This window comes from Schistocerca nitens, chromosome 1 (assembly GCF_023898315.1).
Source record: "Schistocerca nitens isolate TAMUIC-IGC-003100 chromosome 1, iqSchNite1.1, whole genome shotgun sequence".
Lineage (NCBI taxonomy): Eukaryota > Metazoa > Arthropoda > Insecta > Orthoptera > Acrididae > Schistocerca > Schistocerca nitens.
Window position 1 is genome coordinate 233,254,174 of NC_064614.1, and position 12,037 is coordinate 233,266,210.

Below are 12,037 nucleotides of genomic sequence, written 5' to 3' on the forward strand. Positions count from 1 at the left end.
TTATTTAAATTCAGTGACTATTTCCAGAGATCCAGTTACTAATTTTCAAGAATTATTATTTAAATTTTCTAGCGCTGACAGTTCTCCATTAGGTTTGATGATAATACTTGCACTGTCAGTAAAGAACAACACCGATTTCTGTGGCACAACTGTAGTGTTTATCCTCCACTCTGAAAATGCTATTTCATTGTGTACACTCACTGGGTTTCTTGACGTAACATTTGGTATCCTAGAATTATATACTTGAAAAACAAATATCAGCAAGATATCTGACATAATACACTCATGTGAAAAACTGAAGGATGAAGGTAAGTTTTTGTTGATTGATTGGTTTAAAATGGGTGAAAGGAACCAAACTGCTTGGTCATTGGTCCTTTATTCCTGTGAAGACAATCATACAAGGGAAAGAATAAAACAAACGAGACGTAGAGAACAATACCGAAACAAAGGAAAAACGACAAAAAGGCAACAAACACTACAAGGGACAAAAGAGGACAAGAAAACCACAGAGAGATGTAAGAAATAGGTAGAAGAGATTAAAACAAGAAAGCAGATTACCATGACTGGGTGTCAATGAGAATAAAAAGGAGAAGTCAGCCACTCTGCAACACATTAAAACCACCACCCTGAAAGCACTAGAGTGGAGGACACAGGGGGACAAAGAACATGCGCTAAAACTGAAGATCAAATGATAAAACCCACCCACACGAAGAAAATGTAAAACTGTATCAGCCGATGAGATGATGTCAGAGTGGCAACGAGTCCGGTAAACAAAGATTTCATTGCAGGGCAGCCAAAGTAGGACAGTGCACCAGTATATGGCCCACTGACAACTGGGCACTGCACCAACACTGAGGCAGGTCTTTACGGCTCAGGAGATAGCTGTAGGTTGCCCAAGTGAGGCCAATGCGGAGCCAGCAGACAACCACAAAGTTCCTGAGAGAGGCCCTCACTGAGGACTCCCACATGTTCGTAGTCCCCTTAATGACATGCAGTTTGTTGTGCCTACTGAGATTATGCCATTCTGTCTGCCAAAGCTGAAAAACCTTGCACTGTAATAACAAATGCAGGTCAGTTATGGGGATGCCAATCTCCAGTAGCAGTTGCCGTGTAGCCTGTTTAGCCAGCCTGTCAGCATGATCATTTCCTCGAATTCCGATGTGACCTGGGGTCCAGACAATCGCCACTGAACAACTAAGCCGTTCGAGGGCACAGACGGACTTCTGGATGGTCGCTAGCAACGGATAACGTAACGTGACCGTCAGCCATTGAGCCATCAGTGTAAACCACTTCTGAGCCCCGGAACATGTCAAGAATCGAGAGGAAGTGACAGCGGAGAGCTGTGGGGTTGGCTGAGTCCCGAGGGCCATGCGAAAGATCCAGATGAATCTTCGGCCTAGGTTTATGCGCTGGAGGTGTATGTGTACCTCAAGTAGAGGTGGTTTAGGGAAAGACTCCAGTTCAGACAGAAACGATTATATGCGAACCACAATCATAAGCTCTGACCTGGACCGGGGATGCAGGAGATGAACCGCAGTGGTTGGGAAAACGAGACGGTAATTCGGATGCTCAGGAGAACTATGAATGTGTGAAACGTAACGGGCAAGCAGTTGTGCACGCCTAACCTTCAATGGAGGGACTCCGGCCTCCACCAGGATGCTGGTTATCGGACTCGTCCTAAAAGCTCCTGTCGCTAGGCAAATGCCACAATGGTGCACTGGGTTGAGTAAATGCAACACTGAGGGTGCCGCCGAACCGTGAACCATACTCCCATAGTCAAGGCAGGATTGAACAAGGGCTCTGTAGAGCTGCAGCAGCGTACAGCGATCTGCACCCCAGTTGGTGTTGCTCAGCCAGTGGAGGGTGTTAAGGTGCTGCCAGCACTTCCGCTTAAGCTGACAAAGGTGAGTTAGCCAAGTCAATCTGGCGTCAAAAACCAGTCCTAAGAATTGATACGTCTCCACTACAGAGAATGGATCGTCATTAAGGTAAAGTTCTGGTTCCAGATGAATGGTAGGATGCTGACAGAAGTGCGTGACACATGACATTGCGGCTGAAAACGAAGTCGTGGGCTACACCCTATGACTGTGCCTTGTGGATGGCTCCCTGCAGGTGCCACTCAGCAACATCAGTACTGGAGGAGCAGTATGAAATGCAGAAGTCGTCTGCATACAGAGAAGGTGAGACCAACGGTCCTACAGCTTTCGCTAGACTGTTTATGGCCACTAAAAATAGAGACACACTCAATACACAGCTCTGCAGGACCCCATTCTCCTGGACATGGAGGGAACTATGGGAGGCACCAACTTGGATGTGGAAAGTATGGGGCAACAAGAAATTTTGGGTAAAAATCAGGAGCGGGCCCCGGAGACCCCACTCATATAAAGTGGCAAGGGTATGATGTTACCAGGTTGTGTCATACACTTTCTGTAAAAAAAAACAGCAGCCAGGTGTTCGCAACTGGAAAAGGCTTTTTGAATGGCAGACTTGAGGGACACAAATTATCACTGGTAGAGTGACCCTGGCAGAAATCACACTGGCATGGAGCCAGTAGGCCATGTGACTCCAGGACCCAAACCAACCGCCGACACACCCCATGTTCTAGCAGCTTACAAAGAATGCTGGTGAGGCTGATGAGTTGACAGCTATCCACATCAAGTGGGTTTTACCAGGTTTGAGCACTGGAATGATTGTGCTCTCCCACCATTGCGATGGAAAGACACCATCGCATCAGATCTGATTGAAGATGATGAGGAGATGTTGCTTATAGTTTGACGAGAGATGTTTAATCATCTGACTGTGGATCCAATCTGGCCCAGGTGCTGTGTCGGGGCGATGTGCGAGGGCACTGAGGAGCTCCCACTCTGTAAATGGAGCATTATAGGGTTCACTGTGATGTGTAGTGAAGGCGAGGAGTTTCCCTTACATCCGCCGTTTGAGGGTGTGAAAGGCTGGGGGTAGTACTCTGATGCAGAGGCTTGAGCATAATGCTCATAAAAGTGCTCAGCAATCACAATGGCATTGGTAGATTGCATGCCTTGAATGTTAACACCAGGGACACCTGGTACCCAAAAACATGTCTAAAGATCATTCTAGTGGCCCTCTCAACCGTCACATTGATGGTACCATGTGGGTGAGATTCAACGGTGACAGCAGAGGTGAAAGCATCCCAGTCTGTCTCGTTTAAAGCCCATCTGGGTAGGCATCCATGGGCATGACGCCGGGGGAGTGTCAGGAAGATGGGCAAGTGGTCACTACCAGAAAAGTCATTGTGGACTCGTGGACTCTGCAGTGGACAGATGGGAGAAGTCCTGGGTTGCAGAGTGATAAATCAATGGCCGAATAAGTACCATGAGCCACACTGAAATGAGTGGCGGCCACAGTATTTAAGATGCAGAGGTCAAGCTAAGACAGTAAATTTTCGACATCTCTACCTCGGCCAGTAAGCATGGTACCACCCCACATGCAGTTATGGGAGTTAAAATCTCCCAAAAGTAGGGAAGGCTTAGGGAGTTGTTGAATCAGGGCAGCCAATACGTTCAGAGGTACTGCAACATCTGGAGGAGTTTGAAGGGGCACAGGTTCACTACATACTGAGTTCAGGACATAGACACAAACTCCATCTGACACTCCATTATATTTGCTACGGTTCTTGTAACATCCCCTATAGCCATGGAGGGCAGGGTTCTGCATTGTCGGAAACCAGATTTCCTGGGGGGCAATGCAGAAAGAAGGTGTAAAGCTTAACAGTTGCCGTAGCTCAGCCAGGTGGTGGAAAAAACTACAGCAATTCCACTAGAGGATGCCCTTATCATGGGGCTGGGATGGCATGAAGTGCTCAAGGAGGTAGTTTACGCTGCAGGGTCACCTGCTGCCAGTGACTGAGTACCTGTTCTACCATCATCCATTGTGTTTGAGGGTCCAGCGAGATCTAGGTCCTCAAGGGATACCAGAATCTCCACCTCATCCTCAGACACCGAGCTTGTAGGTAGTGGTGGTATTGGTGCCACCGCAATGTCTGGGTTCTTGGGGATCTTCTTCTTTTTGGGTTTCTCTCACTGCTCCTTTGGTTTTTCAGGCTGGGAGGGCTTCACTGAGTCAGTCTCTGGGACTGAGGAGGACCGTGAAGCCCAATGACCAGTGACCTGTGGCTGTTTCAGCCACAGGCGGGAGTCCGCTTTGCCACTGGTAGGAACCTGGTAAGGGGTTGACCCAAGGGACCCCTTCCTAGTGACAGGAGCCAAAGAAGATTCATGCTTCTCCAGCTGAAAAGTGGGGAATGATATCCTCAATGGTTGGGCAGGTGCTGCTCCCGAAGTAGGTGGTACGGGAGCAACAGAGAGGGATGTGCCCCCCCCCCCCCCCCCGCCCCCCCTCAATCAAGGTGGCCGGTGTAGTCTTATGGCTCTGAGAGTCAACTGGAATTGGGGCAATGGATGGGGCTGGAACAAAAGTTATAGCGGCAGCATAAGATGATGTCATGTGCACGGGATGGAGTCTTTTAAATTTCCTCTTAGCCTCAGTGTAGGGCACTCGGTCCAGGGTCTTGTATACCACGATTTTCCTCTCTAACTGTAAAATCCTGCTGTCTGGCGAGCAAGGTGAATGATGATCTCCGCAGCTGATGCAGATGGCAGATGGGGTACATGTAGTATTGGGATGTGAAGGACGTCCACAATCTCGACAGGCGATGCTGGAAGTACAGGGGGAAGACATACGGCCAAACTTACAGCACTGAAGCGGGGGAGGGATATATGACTTGACATCACAGCGGTAAGGCATCACCTTTACCTTCTCAGTAATATTTCACCCTCGAAGGCCAAAATGAAGGCACCGGTAGCAACCTGATTGTCCCTCGGACGTGCCAGACAAAATGAACACCTCACAGCTCTAAACTGGCGCACAGCTTGTCCTTCTGGCTGCAAAAGAAGGTCCCTGTGGAATATAATATCCTGGACCATATTTAAGCTCTTATGAGGTGTGATAGTAACATACACATTCCCCAGCTTGTCACAAGTGAGTAATGTCCATGACTGGGCAGAGGATGCTGCTTTTATTAAGACTGACCCTGACTGCATTCTGGACAATCCCCCCACTTTCCCAAATTTGTCCTCTAAATGTTCTACAAAAAACTGAGGCTTCATTGACACAAAGGATTCCCCATCAGCTGTCGTAAATACCAGGTACTGGAGCAAATAAGATTCACTGCCATCCTTAGCCCGGCATTCCTCCCTGGTGTGGTCAGGGAGGGGAAAGATTTGGGGTTGTAATTCCGTGCATTAAATTGAGCCCTTAAACGTTTAGAGACTGCTGGTGGTTGACCACCAGCAAGAGATGATGTACTAAGCTTCATGGCATATCATCCACCCTGATGCCACCCACTCCGACCAGGGGCACTCCCCATGGGCGCCACCCAGCCGCAGCAAAGGCCACCTGGCAGGATGGCCATTGCCGGGAGTCCTGATGCCCCAGGGTGATGGGCATCTACTCCTTGGCATATGTGGGGAGTTGACGGCGCAGGCATCAACAGAGCAATTCCTGAGTGGTTAGGGGGCTACAGCTAACAGGGTACATGGCAGCCCCACCACAACAGACTGGCTACTGTTCTAGATATCAGGTGCAAACAAGCGAGCAAGGCCATTACCATCGTCAGTGCAGAAAACAATACTGCACAGTGGATGGAGGAAAATGCACCCAGGAGGATGATCTCACCCTACAGCTGGAGAATGAGTGGAAGTGCAGATCCATGTCGACAAAGGATGCGAAAGGTCTCAGCGAGTGATGGACACGATGCACCATGTAAGGTGCCCTTCCCCAGTTGGCTCGCTCTTTGGGAAAATTTAGAAGAATGGAGGTCAAACCCTACAGGGGACCATCACATAAAGGCTGAAACGTGTGAATCCTTTTAGTTGCCTTTTATGACAGGCAGGAACACCTCACGCCTGTTCTAACTTCTAGACCCGCAGGGGGGAAAGTAAGTTAATTGCTTGATACGGTGCTGCCAAGAAACATAATTCAATGAAACTCGAACCATACATAGAAAGATCTGCTACAGTGTAGTACAGAAGGTAACCAAAAGAAATAGAAATGAGATGAACAGTTAGAACATTTTTATTCAAAGACAATAATTACAGTGAAGTCATCTCAATTTATGATGGCCCCCTTGACATTACAAAAGGCAGGACATGGTTTTTAATATGGTGTGTGATACCACAACACGAATGCATGCTCTGCAAACTCCTATGCTGGCCACAAGTTTGGCAGGAGTTCTAGTAGTAGTGCATTCCATTCCTTCGCCAGTGCTGTTGACAACAGCTGGATGGTCATCGGTGCATGCAGATGTGCTGTAATATATCTCCCCAATGCATTCCATATGAGTGAGCTCAATGGGATTTACATTGGTGGTGGTGGGTTAGGGGGAGATGGGAGGGGGGGGGGAAGCCCCCTTCATTCAACAAATATTCTCCTCCGATTCAGATGATACAGTTGATAAAAGATTTAAAGAAAACTTGAGAATCATCTCAAATAGGTACCCAACTCATACAGTTATGGCAGCAGGTGGTGACTTCAGTGTGCCCTCAATTATGTTCGCATGCATGTTCTGAGCTGGAGGTAGTCATAAAACTTAACTTCATCCAAAATTGTACTAAATGCTTTCTCCAAAAATTTGACCTCATAATGACAAGTAATCCTGACCAAATAGGAAGTGCAAGTATCATCACCCACAGGAATTAATAACCACAACGTTATTGCAATGAGATTGAGTATTGTAACATGCAAACCCATCAAAAATGAATGTAAAATGTGTGTATTTGAAAAAGGAGATAAAAATATTCACTTGATGTCTTCCTGAGAGATAGTCTCAATTTCTACTGAACTAATTATGTAGGTGTAGACCAGATAGGGCTCGAATTCAAGAAAACAATATCGACACCAATTGAGAGATTTATAACAAATAAATTAATAAGAGAAAGAACTGATTCCCCATGGTACACAAAACACATCAGAACACTGTTGCAGATGCAATGGCAGGTGCAAAAAAACTGCCACATTCAAAAGAACACAAAATTTCCTAGAGTGGTGAAGTTTTATATAAGCTTGAAATTTAAAGTGAACTTCAATGCGAGATGCTTTTAATAATTTTAACTATGAAACTTTGTCTCAAAACCTCGCAGAAAGTCCAAAGAAATTCTGGTTATATGAAAAGTACACCAGTGGGAAGACACAATCAGTATCTTAAATGCCTGATAGCCATGGTAACATTACAAACAACTTTGCCACAAGAGCAGAGTTGTTAACTATGGATTTTCAAAATTCCTTCCCCAAAAAAACATGAAGTAAATATTTCCACAATTCGAATCAAGAGCAACTACAAACATGAGTAAATTAGAAGTAGATATCCTCGGTCTAATGAAACAACTCAAAACAATTAATAAAAAAAAGACTTCCAGTTCAGGTTGTACACCAATTAAGTTCCTTTCAGAGTCTGCTGATATAACAACTCCATATTTAGCAACCATATACAATGCTTGCTTGATGGAAGATCCGTACCTAAAGACTGAAAAGTTGCACACATCACACCAATATTCAAGAAAAAAAAAAATAGGAGTAATCCATTGAAATTACAGACCCATATCACTTTTGTCAATTTGCAGCAGAATTCTGGATCACAAACTGTGTTCAAGCATTACAAATTACTTAAAAGAAAATCACCTACTGACACAACCCACGCTTTATTCTCATGATGTAATGAGTGTTATCGGCAGAGTATCTCAGATTGATTCAATATTTCTAGATTTCCAGAAGGCTTTTGATACAGTTCCTCACAAGCAGCTCCTAACCAGATTTGCATGTCTAAGGAGTATCGTGCAACTGAATTCACGAGTTCCTGTAAGAAAGGTCATAGTCTGCAGTAACTGATGGAAAGGCATAAAGTAAAATGGAAGTGATATCTAGCATCTCCAAGGAAGTGTTACAGGCCCTCTGATGTTTATAAACCACATAAATGATTTAGGAGAAATGTGAGCAGCTCTCTCAGATCATTTGCACATGATGTTGTCACTTACCATATAGTAAAGTCATCAGAAGATCAAAACCAATTACAAAATGATTTAGACAAGATATCTCTATGCCGTTGGTGGGGAGGCTTGCGTGCCTCAGCGATACAGATGGCCGTACTGTAGGTGCAACCACAACGGAGGGGTATCTGTTGAGAGGCCAGACAAACATGTGGTTCCTGAAGAGGGGCAGCAGCCTTTTCAGTAGTTGCAGGGGCAACAGTCTGGATGATTGACTGATCTGGCCTTGTAACATTAACCAAAACGGCCTTGCCGCGCTGGTACTGCGAACGGCTGAAAGCAAGGGGAAACTACAGCCGTAATTTTTCCCGAGGACATGCAGCTTTACTGTATGATTAAATGATGATGGTGTCCTCTTGGGTAAAATATTCCGGAGGTAAAATAGTCCCCCATTCGGATCTCCGGGCGGGGACTACTCAAGAGGACGTCGTTATCAGGAGAAAGAAAACTGGCATTCTACGGATCGGAGCGTGGAATGTCAGATCCCTTAATCGGGCAGGTAGGTTAGAAAATTTAAAAAGGGAAATGGATAGGTTAAAGTTAGATATAGTGGGAATTAGTGAAGTTCGGTGGCAGGAGGAACAAGACTTTTGGACAGGTGATTACAGGGTTATAAATACAAAATCAAATAGAGGTAATGCAGGAGTAGGTTTAATAATGAATAAAAAAATAGGAGTGCGGGTTAGCTACTACAAACAGCATAGTGAACGCATTATTGTGGCCAAGATAGACACAAAGCCCATGCCTACTACACTAGTACAAGTTTATATGCCAACTAGCTCTGCAGATGATGAAGAAATTGATGAAATGTATGACGAGATAAAAGAAATTATTCAGGTAGTGAAGGGAGACGAAAATTTAATAGTCATGGGTGACTGGAATTCGTCAGTAGGAAAAGGGAGAGAAGGAAACGTAGTAGGTGAATATGGATTGGGGGGAAGAAATGAAAGAGGAAGCCGCCTTGTAGAATTTTGCACAGAGCATAACTTAATCATAGCTAACACTTGGTTCAAGAATCATAAAAGAAGGTTGTATACCTGGAAGAATCCTGGAGATACTAATAGGTGTCAGATAGATTATATAATGGTAAGACAGAGATTTAGGAACCAGGTTTTAAATTGTAAGACATTTCCAGGGGCAGATGTGGATTCTGACCATAATCTATTGGTTATGAACTGCAGATTGAAACTGAAGAAACTGCAAAAAGGTGGGAATTTAAGGAGATGGGACCTGGATAAACTGAAAGAACCAGAGGTTGTAGAGAGTTTCAGGGAGAGCATAAGGGAACAATTGACAGGAATGGGGGAAAGAAATACAGTAGAAGAAGAATGGGTAGCTCTGAGGGATGAAGTAGTGAAGGCAGCAGAGGATCAAGTAGGTAAAAAGACGAGGGCTAATAGAAATCCTTGGGTAACAGAAGAAATATTGAATTTAATTGATGAAAGGAGAAAATACAAAAATGCAGTAAATGAAGCAGGCAAAAGGGAATACAAACGTCTCAAAAATGAGGTCGACAGAAAGTGCAAAATGGCTAAGCAGGGATGGCTAGAGGACAAATGTAAGGATGTAGAGGCTTGTCTCACTAGGGGTAAGATAGATACTGCCTACAGGAAAATTAAAGAGACCTTTGGAGAGAAGAGAACCACTTGTATGAATATCAAGAGCTCAGATGGCAACCCAGTTCTAAGCAAAGAAGGGAAGGCAGAAAGGTGGAAGGAGTATATAGAGGGTTTATACAAGGGTGATGTACTTGAGGACAATATTATGGAAATGGAAGAGGATGTAGATGAAGATGAAATGGGAGATAAGATACTGCGTGAAGAGTTTGACAGAGCACTGAAAGACCTGAGTCGAAACAAGGCCCCGGGTGTAGACAACATTCCATTAGAACTACTGATGGCCTTGGGAGAGCCAGTCATGACAAAACTCTACCATCTGGTGAGCAAGATGTATGAGACAGGCGAAATACCCACAGACTTCAAGAAGAATATAATAATTCCAATCCCAAAGAAGGCAGGTGTTGACAGATGTGAAAATTACCGAACTATCAGTTTAATAAGTCACAGCTGCAAAATACTAACGCGAATTCTTTACAGACGAATGGAAAAACTGGTAGAAGCGGACCTCGGGGAAGATCAGTTTGGATTCCGTAGAAATGTTGGAACACGAGAGGCAATACTAACCTTACGACTTATCTTAGAAGAAAGATTAAGAAAAGGCAAACCTACATTTCTAGCATTTGTAGACTTAGAGAAAGCTTTTGACAACGTTAACTGGAATACTCTCTTCCAAATTCTGAAGGTGGCGGGGGTAAAATACAGGGAGCGAAAGGCTATTTACAATTTGTACAGAAACCAGATGGCAGTTATAAGAGTCGAGGGGCATGAAAGGGAAGCAGTGGTTGGGAAAGGAGTGAGACAGGGTTGTAGCCTCTCCCCAATGTTATTCAATCTGTATATTGAGCAAGCAGTAAAGGAAACAAAAGAAAAATTCGGAGTAGGTATTAAAATTCATGGAGAAGAAGTAAAAACTTTGAGGTTCACCGATGACATTGTAATTCTGTCAGAGACAGCAAAGGACTTGGAAGAGCAGTTGAACGGAATGGACAGTGTCTTGAAAGGAGGATATAAGATGAATATCAACAAAAGCAAAACGAGGATAATGGAATGTAGTCAAATTAAATCGGGTGATGCTGAGGGGATTAGATTAGGAACTGAGACACTTAAAGTAGTAAAGGAGTTTTGCTATTTGGGGAGTAAAATAACAGATGATGGTCGAAGTAGAGAGGATATAAAATGTAGACTGGCAATGGCAAGGAAAGCGTTTCTGAAGAAGAGAAATTTGTTAACATCGAGTATAGATTTAAGTGTCAGGAAGTCGTTTCTAAAAATATTTGTATGGAGTGTAGCCATGTATGGAAGTGAAACATGGACGATAACCAGTTTGGACAAGAAGAGAATAGAAGCTTTCGAAATGTGGTGCTACAGAAGAATGCTGAAGATAAGGTGGGTAGATCACGTAACTAATGAGGAGGTATTGAATAGGATTGGGGAGAAGAGAAGTTTGTGGCACAACTTGACTAGAAGAAGGGATCGGTTGGTAGGACATGTTTTAAGGCATCAAGGGATCACAAATTTAGCATTGGAGGGCAGCGTGGAGGGTAAAAATCGTAGAGGGAGACCAAGAGATCAATACACTAAGCAGATTCAGAAGGATGTAGGTTGCAGTAGGTACTGGGAGATGAAGAAGCTTGCACAGGATAGAGTAACATGGAGAGCTGCATCAAACCAGTCTCAGGACTGAAGACCACAACAACAACAAATCTCTATGGTGCGAAAAGTGGCAGCTGACCTTAAATAATAAAAAGTATGAGGTCATCCGCATGAGTACTAAAAGGAATCTGTTAAATTTAGGTTACACAACAATTGCAAAAATTTAAAAGCTGTCAGTTCAACCAAACAGCTAGGGATTTCAATTATGAACAGCTTAAACTGACAGAACACCTAGAATGTGCAACAAATCCACTAAGGAGACTACCTACACTACACTTGTCTGTCCTCTGCTAGGGTATTGTTGTGTGTTACGGAATCCTTACTAGATAGGACTGACAGAGGACACTGAAAAAGTTCAAAGAAGGGCAGCTCATTTTGTACCATCATTAAACTGGGGACAGAGTGTCACGGATGTGGTAAGCGAGTTGCAGTGGCGATCATTAAAACAAAGGCACATTTCATTTTGGTGAGATCTTTTCACAAAATTGCCATCACCAACTTTATCCTCCAAATGTGAAAATATTCTGTTGACGCCCACCTACATAGGGAGAAATAATCATTGAAATAAAATAATAGAAATCAGAGCTCACACAGAAAGATTTAAATGTTCATTTTTCCTGCACACTATTAGAGAGTGGAACAGAGTGTGAAAGTGGTTCAATGAACCCTCTGCTGGGCACTTAATTC

At 44.2% G+C, this 12,037-nt stretch overlaps 1 protein-coding gene across 5 annotated transcripts in view; it reads right to left on the reverse strand.

Annotated features, from left to right (window-relative positions):
* The window catches only part of LOC126246367 (zinc finger protein 454-like), a 66,603-nt gene that overhangs the window by 20,276 nt on the left and 34,290 nt on the right, over positions 1–12,037 (reverse strand). The gene's annotated exons all lie outside the window — the stretch shown is intronic.